The sequence below is a fragment of the Nannospalax galili genome, unplaced genomic scaffold, assembly GCF_000622305.1.
Source record: "Nannospalax galili isolate Female #2095 unplaced genomic scaffold, S.galili_v1.0 scaffold853, whole genome shotgun sequence".
Lineage (NCBI taxonomy): Eukaryota > Metazoa > Chordata > Mammalia > Rodentia > Spalacidae > Nannospalax > Nannospalax galili.
Window position 1 is genome coordinate 1,218,056 of NW_008332825.1, and position 9,338 is coordinate 1,227,393.

Below are 9,338 nucleotides of genomic sequence, written 5' to 3' on the forward strand. Positions count from 1 at the left end.
TAGTGCCAAGCAGACCAGAGACTTCGCTAAGATCCTTCTGGTTACGACCGCAAAGTCACCTGATGAGTGGGAACATCAACTCTGCTACCTCTCTGCAGACCCAGGTAGGAAACCCCGGGAAGGGCAACCGAGGTTACAGAAGAACCAATGTGCCTATTACAAAAAGATGGGCCACTGGATAAAAGATTGCCCAGAAAAACCTGCTGGGCAAGGCAGGGCCCGAGACAGGATGCAAATCCTCAAGCTTGGAGAAATGAGTGACAAGGGGGGTCAGGGTTCAGATCCCCTCCCCAAGCCTAGGGTAACCCTCATAGTGGAGGGGACACCCGTGAGCTTCCATGTGGACACGGTTGCCCAACACTTGGTATTAACTGAGCCCCAAGGAAAGCTGTCACACAAAGAGTCTTAGGTACAGGGGGCTACTGGCATGAACAAATACTCAAGGATCACCTGAAGAAAAATGGACCTGGGCAGGGGCCAGGTGTCCCACTCCTTCCTGGTCATGCCAGAGTGCCCCTACACACTCCTTGACAGGGACTTGCTCACCAAAATTGGAGCCCACATTCATTTCACCCCTGGTGGGCCCAAATGACTGATCAAGAAGTCCACCCGATCCAAGTACTCACCCTACAACTAGAAGATGAGTTTAGGTTACATCAAAAACTGGCCTCTACACCAAAGGAGGAGGTTTCCACCTGGCTAAAGGAGTTCCCCACAGCCTGGGCCAAGACAGGGGGCATGGGGCTGGCTGCCCACCAGCCCCCCGTCTGGATAGAGCTTAAGCCTGGAATCCTACCGGTCAGAGTTAAACAGTACCCTATGTCCCAGGAGGCCAGGCTGGGAATCACTCATATCTGACACCTGAGGGATCAAGGCGTCTTGGTGCCTTGCCGATCCACTTGGAATACCCCCCTCCTGCCAGTCAAAAAGCCAAATTCAACCGACTATCAGCCAGTCCAGGACTTGAGAGAGGTAAACAAGCGGCTACGGATGTTCATCCAACGGTACCCGATCCTGAGTTCTTTTCTACCTTCCAGAAACCTGAGTTCCTTGCTACCTTCCAGAAACTGGTACATGGTGCTAGACTTGAAAGATGCCTTCTTTAGCCTGCCTCTGGCCAAGGAGAGCCAGCCCTTTTTTGCTTTCAAATGGCAAGAACAGGAGATTGGCTTCAACGGGCAGCTGACTTGGACCTGCCTGCCACAAGGGTTCAAAAATTCGCCTGTTTGATGAGGCTCTCCATGAAGACTTGGGTGAGTACTGGCTGGAACACCCCCAGCTTACCCTATTGCAATATGTGGATGACATCTTAATAGCTGCTGATAACACCTCACAGTGTCAGTAGGGAACTAGAGATCTCCTGGTAACCCTAGGCAGATTGGGATACTGGGCATCTGTCAAGAAAGCCCAAACATGCCGGAAAGAGTTCACCTATTTGGGATACATATTAAAAGAAGGACAAAGATGGCTTACAGATGCCAGGAAAGAAACAGTGCTAAAGATACCCACCCCTCACTTCTGGAGGGTGGTGAGGGAGTTCCTGGGGTCAGCAGGATTCTGCCACTTATGGATCCCAGGATTCGCAGATTTGGTGAGGCCCCTCTATGAAGTCACACAGGAAAGCGAGCCCTTCGTTTGGACGGAAGTCCAGGAAAAGGCCTTTAGTAAGATCAAACAGGTCCTCCTGGCCGCCCCAGCCCTAGGACTTCTGGATGTTACTAAGCCTTTTCATAGATGAAAAGAAGGGGGTGGCCAAAGGAGTCCTAACTCAGACTCCGGGGCCCTGGAATAGGCCAGTGGCATATCTGTCAAAAAAACTGGACCTGGTTGCCGCTGGGTGGCTGCCATGTTTGAGAACTGTAGCAGCCACGGCTCTTCTAGTCAAAGATGCAGACAAGTTAACCTTAGGACAAGAATTAGGTATCACAACCCCTCATACCATTGAGGGAGTTCTCAAGCAGCCACCTGACTGCTGGTTGAGCAATGCCTGGATGACTCACTATCAAAGCTTGCTCCTTAACCCCCCCCCCCGAGGATTTGTTTTCTCCTGAACACAGCCCTCAATCCAGCCACCCTGCTGCCCAATCCAGACCTGGACACACCCTTGCAAAATTGCGTGGGGATCTTGAGCCAAGTACACAGGCTCAGAAAAGACCTGACCAATCAGCCGCTTCCTGATGCAGAAGCCACTTGGTTTACTGATGGCAGCAGTAGTAACAGAGACCGAAACTGTCTGGGTGGTGGTTCTACCTGTGGGGACTTCAGCCCAGAGGGCTGAGCTGATAGCCTTGACTGAGGCTCTTAAATTAGGCAAGGACAAAAAATTGAATGTGTATACGGATAGCCAGTATGCCTTTGCCACAGCCCATGTACATGGAGCCATCTACCAAGAGAGGGGGCTGCTCATAGCTGAGGGAAAGACTATTAAAAATAAACAAGAGATTCTAGACTTACTGGCTGCCCTTTGGATACCCAAGAAACTGGCTATCATCCATTGCCCCGGGCACCAGAAGATAGATACACCTATAGCCTGAACCTGGAAGCCAGACCAGGTTGCCAAGGAGATGGCCCTGAAAGCCACCTTAGTCCTGGCTATCCATCTGCCGGACCCAGGGCTACCTGTGCTACCAGACCAACCTGATTATTCTCAGGAAGACCTGACGCTGATACACAAACTTCCCATGACCCAAAAGATTGATGCCTGGTGGCATACAGGGGACTGAAGGATTATCCTGCGAAGTGACCTAGCCAAAGATCTTCTCAATCGCATCCATCGGACCACTCACCTGGGCACTCGGAAAACAGAAGACCTCCTAAGAAACACATCAAGGTTCTGAACCTCCGATCACATGTCAATTCAGTTGCCTCCAAATGTCTTAGTTGCAGGCTGACGAATGAGGAGAACCTTCCCAAAGAACAGGGGGCCTGGTTGAGAGGTTCCAAGCCTGGAGCCCACTGGGAAATGGACTTTACAGAGATAAAACCTGGCAAATATGGTTACAAATATCTTTTAATTCTGGTAGATACTTTTTCAGGATGGACTGAAGCATACCCTACCAAGCATGAGACTGCGCAAACGGTCACCAAGTGGCTACTGGAAGACATTCTTCCAAGGTACAGTGTGCCGGCTCTTCTGAGCTCAGATAATGGACCAGCCTTTGCCTCTCAGGTAGCACAAGAGTTAGCCAAAGTGTTTGGGGCAAAATGGAAATTACACTGTGCATACAGTCTCCAAAGCTCTGGACAGGTAGAAAGGATGAATAGAACACTAAAAGAGACCCTTACTAAATTAACCATGGAGACTGGTGGGGACTGGGTGGTTCTCCTTCCCTTTGCTCTATATAGGGTATGAAACTCACCCTATCTTTTGGAATTAACTCCATATGAAATCATGTTTGGAAGACCCCCTCCCATCCTCCCCAATTTAAAAGCTGAATTAATTGCTGAGTTTGATAACCGTCAATTGCTTGATTCTCTTGAGGCAGTGGCACACACCCACAAGGATGTGTGGCCCCATCTGAAAGCTATTTATAGGACTGCTCCTCCTCCCACCCCACACAACTACCAGCCTGGTGATTGGGTCTACGTCCGCAGACACCACCATGAGGCTTTGGAACCTCGCTGGAAAGGACCCGACTGCAGTGAAAGTAGACGGAGTTACTACCTGGATTCATCACACCCATGTCCAACTAGTGAATTCACACCCAGACCCAGAAGACCTTCGCCCTCTGATGATCACTGCACTGGATCCCAAAACATGGAAAATCCACAAGGACGTGGACAACCCCCTCAAGCTGAGACTTTATTGTCCCTAATGGCTTCTATATTGTCTTCTGGCAATGCTCACCCTGACCTTCCCAACACTGTGCTTTGGAGATTCTCTGTCAGGGAAATGTACCAAGGGAGAAACCAGGTGGTTGGCATGGCCAACTGCCTCCTAGTGGGCTGTCGAATATGAAATGACGAATATGTTTGCTTTCCTTACCGGCAGACAGACTCATCATGTTTGAAAGACAGCACCCTCTATGGAGGATGCCACTACTTCTCCTGCAAGCTAAAGATGGGCCTGACGGGGGGACAAAAAGGGGTAACAGGGAAGGAGAAGTCCATATACCTACTGGAAAATGGCCATCCTTATTTCCGAATATATGTTGCAGATCCCTGGGACTAACGCTGGCGTGCTGGGGTAGTAGAAAAATTCTACCCAGGGGGATTCACCAGTTACCCCACCACTGATTTCCACATTTCCCACCAGCTTGGGCCGACAGCTCAGCCTATACTGACCCATCATAGCATTATTGTACGGGAAAAGCAAATGGAGGAGCAGATAAAATCATCCATGTCCTGGAATCAATATATACAATATATGGTGGACTTTTTACCCTTTACCAACCACCCCAATGCTTCTAATTGCTTTCTTTGTGCGTCTACCAGTAGACCCTTGCTGACTGAAGTACCAATTAATGCCTCCCTCTCTGAGACCCCAGGAAATAGCTCCTCTGATGCCTGTTTGGTGGGCGTTCCCTTGTTTGAACAATCACTACTCACTTTGCATTTCTGGCACAGCCATTCCTGCCCATTACAAGTGCCTCGCTAATGGGACTCTTTCTGGAACTGCATGTGTCAGCCTTCCCCCTTTTCTCTGGTGTGGGGGAGACATTTTGACCTGCGATAATTCTTCTCAGCCTACCTTTTGTGTTCCAGCAATCATCACCCCCCCAGGTGTACTTGTTCAAGGAGGAAGAGGCTGCTCTCCTCCTCCATGCCCGACCGCGGAGAGAAATCTTCATTCCCCTGAGTCTGGGACTCGCCCTTTCAGTATGTGCTGGAAGCGCAGCAACTGCTGCTATCGGTCAAACCAATCATCTGGTGGGGGACTTCCAGGATAAGTTGGGCCAGGCAATGGCGTCCACAACCAACAGCCTTGAGTCCCTTGAACAACAGATGAATTCACTTGCAGGAGTGGTGCTTCAGAACAGGCGAGCTCTGGACCTAATCATGGCTGAACAGGAGGGGACTTCCATGGTTTTAGGGGAAAATTGCTGTTTCTTTGTCAATGAGTCCAATGTTGTTGAAGAAAATGTAAAAAACCTCAGACACCTCCACCAGGAGCTCCTCTCCAGATACCAACCTGTTAAGCCACAAAATTGGTATGAACAACTGTTTAATTGGCCTCCCTGGCTTACCACTCTACTTTCAGCCTTCGCTGAGCCCCTGATCCTCCTCCTAATAATGTTAACTATTGGACCATGTGTCATCAATCAGCTGACTGCCTTCATTAGAGAACGGGTGAGTGCAGTACAACTCATGGTCCTGAGGTCCCATTATCAGCCCATAGACCCCCTCATTAGAGACCCCAACCCAGACCCATCATTGGGTCATCGCTAGTTACTAGGAGAGGGGGAAATGTGGAACTGGGACTTGTCTAACCACTTCCTTCTGCTTCTGTAATTTGCTTGGCTTAAAGATTTAACCCTTGCCATGACTCTAGCGGGGAATGAAGAGTCAAAATGCAAGAGTCAGAATGCACTGACTCCATTTTGGCTGGCTGTTTCAGGCAAGCCCAGGCATGTTATAAATCTCCAGTTACTAACTACACCCCCCCCCCAAAGCTATAGGTTAAGCAAGCCCGGGCATATAAAAGCCTTATAAGGTAAAAACAGAAACTTCTGGCCCCACAGATAACAGCACATTCCAATGCCCTAAAGACAGCCCCTGCCAATAAGAATCTTCCCTTCCCTGTACTCAGGGCATAGGACCATCCAATCATTTTAAAGGATGCTTGGCGCATGCGGGCTTCTGTAAAACTGCCATATAAAAGCGTACCCCACCCTAGTTTGGGGCTCTCAGTACGGATCTGCTGTGTTGGTGAAATCTGAGGGCCCGAGCTTAAGCCCGAATAAAGGCTCTTTGCTTTTGCATTCTCTCCGGACTCCTTGGTGGTCACTGGGGGTCACCAAGGTGCAACGAATATATAATAGTAATGTGTCAAATAAGATTCTAATAACAGTTTGCTACATGCTTTTGATTTACAAAGTAACATTAGAGATACATATGATAAGACATCTTTTACCCTCAATTTCTGATTTGGCTTTGGTGATAATAGTACACATTAAATAATGTAAATAGGCTTAACATCAAGTCAAACTGAGAGACCTGAGTGACTCCATCCTGGATAAAACCTCCATGGGACTGGCCCAGCCCTGGACCCTGTTCTAAGAAAAACCACAATACTTGGAATGTATAGAGAACAACTCCCCCATCAATGGTCAATTAACCAGGGACAGGAAAGTACTAAAAGTCCAGATATCTTTTCAGATTTCCTGAAGCCAGCAGCTTATGGTTTGGCACTGAACTGCAGCCAATCAGATGCTTGCCAAGCTGAAGACCCCCTACTCCCCTACTTGCTGAACTTGCTGAACTTGCTGAAATAAACCTATAAAAACCTCTGTCTCCCGAAGCAAGGGGTCTCACATCTGAGATCCACTGAGTTGGTGACAGACTGAACCTAAGCTTAAGCTTGCAACAATAAAAGAACCCTTGTGTGTTTGTATCGGTCGGCTACTTGGTGGTCTTTGGGGTCTCACAAACTGGGCACAACAAAACAAGGCAGTAATTTCAGAGCTATAAAGAGATTTCTGCAGATTTGCAGCAAACAAGAAGTGTAGCAAAGTGGTAAGTAATGTGTAGTCAGAAGAAAGAGGTGTAAGAGGAGGCTTAATGGCATATTGAAGATTTTTAAATATTAGCCTTAAGACAGGCCCCATTTTTAAGATTTTACTTTTTATTTTGTTTAAAAAATATTTTTATATGCCAGGGGTGGTGGTCCACACCTTTAACTCCAGCACTTGGAAGGCAGAGGCAAGCAGATCTCTGTGAGTTCGAGGCTAGCCTGGTCTACATAGTGAGATCCAAGTCAACTGGGACTACAGAGAGACCCTGTCTCAAAAATACACCACGCCCGTTCTATCATTTTTATTTTATGTGTATGAGTGTATTGCCTGCATGTATGTAAGTGCATTTGTGTCGTACAATGTCCTTGGAGGCCAAAAGAGGGCATAAGATCCCCTGGAACTGGAGTTATGATGGGTATTAGCTGCCATGTAGGTGCTGGGAATTGAGCCCTAGTCCTATAGAAGAGCAGTTAGTGCTCTGTTAACTGCTGAGCTCCTAGTACCAGCGGATCCAAGTTCAGTTTCCAACACCCACATGGTGATTAAGGACTTTCCATAACTCCTATTCCCGGGACTCTGATGCCCCCTTCTGGACTCCATGGGCACTGCATGCACATGGTGCACTTACATACAAGTAAGCAAAACATACACATGATAAACAAAATAAAAACGAATAAATAAAAGAATAAAGATCAGTGCTCTTAACCACCTCCTTGGTTTGTTTTGTTTCTCTTCTCTCTCTCTCTCTCTCTCTCTCTCTCTCTCTCTCTCTCTCTCTCTCTCTCTCTCTCTCTCTCTCTCTCTCTCTCTCTCTCTCTCTCTCTCTCTCTCTCTCTGTGTGTTTGTTTTTGTTTTTGAGACAGGGTGTCCCTGTAGTCCCAGCTGCCCTGGAACTCACTATGTAGACCAGGCTGGCCTCAATTTCACAGACATGAGCCTTTGTCTGCCTCCCCAGTGCTAGAATTAAAGGCATGCACCACCATACCTCGCCCCCAAATTTGTTTTAAAGAGAAATTATTAATTTAGAAAATACCAAGGATAGAACAGAATGAAAGAGAAAAACCAGTTGTAACTTTAGCAGTTGTTTTTGCTGAAGGTGATGGATTGATGGGCCCAAATAGAGACCATGTGTGGAATGAACAGGAATTGATAAAGGAATTCTTACATGACAGCAAATTGTATTAAACAAGGATATCCAATCCAGTTTGGAAACTGGACATCAGGAAAAAACCAAGCATTTAATATGCAACATGGTAGTTCCTTGTGCTTTTATTCCTTTGAGTCTGTTTACATCCCTACAACCATTAGGAGCTATTTCTGACTTCAGGTTTACAGACAGTGTTGGGTGGGGTAAACAACTTGCCTTAATATTATATATGAAGTAACTGAATCAGATACTAAGTTTTTCTGGCTTACAAGCAAATATATTTTCCATCCCAACCTGGAAACATTGCAGAAATAGTCCAGAGAGGAGCTAATGCTATTGTAATCATACATGGTTACTATGTAGCTTTTTTGTTTGTTTGTTTTTGGTCTTTTTGAGACAGGGTCTCCCTGTAGCCCCAGCTGTCCTGAAACTCACTATGTAGACAAGGCTGGCCTTGAACTCACAGTGATCTGCCTGTCTCTGCCTCCAGAATGCACGGATTAAAGACGTGCACCACCATGTCTGGCTTGTAGCTTTTAATGTATTTTTAAATAATTTTTACTCTTTTTTTTTTTTTTTTGGTCTTTTTGAGACAGGGTCTCCCTGTAGCCCCGGCTGTCCTGGAATTCACTATGTAGACCAGGCTGGCCTTGAACTCACAGAGATCCGCCTGCCTCTGCTGGGATTAAAGGCATGTGCCACCACACCTGGCAGCTTTTAGCATTCAAGGGTTATTTTTATTTCCTAATTATTTGTGTGTGTCTGTGTGAGTATGTGGACTTACATGCAGGCAACCAAGGAAGCCAGAAGAGGGCATCAGACCTACCAGAACTAGAGTTACAGCTGGTTGTGAGCCACCCCATATGGGTTCTAGGAACCAAACTCCAGTTATCTGTGAAACAGTAAGTACTCTTCGTAACTGCTGAGCCATCCCCAGGCATTTTTTTCTCTCTTTTTTTTTTTTTTTTTCAACTTTTACAAAAACTTTATTGAGATTCTCATACATGCATATAAGGTGTTTTGTTCAAATCCATGCCCACTCCCTCCCCTCCAACATTACCCCCTCTGAAGAGGTAACCCTAAAATCTTTTAAGAATTAGATACAAGCTCCCAGATATTTCTGACGTTTTTGACCTTTGGAACAGAGTATGTGGCTGACAGGCCCAAGGGCATTTTGACTTTTAGCCCAGAAACTGGCTACATTACTTTGGGGTCTTTTTACCCTAACTGCCTAGCAAATTCCTACCTCCTATACTTACCACACCATCCTTTGAAGGGGTTATCCAAATTGCCAGTAGGGAATAGGGACGCAGACTGCTTAGGCTTCTACCATGTTGAACAGGGATGCAGGGTGAGGCAATTGGAGTACCCCTTCAGTGGGTCTATCTAAAAGACTCCCAAATTGCATAACTCTTGTCTCTAAGGGGAAAAAAAAGTCCTTGAATCATGAATAGGAGATGTGAAGGAAATGTAAAGGCAAGAGTAATTAGCATTACAAGTTCTAGACAGGGAACTAG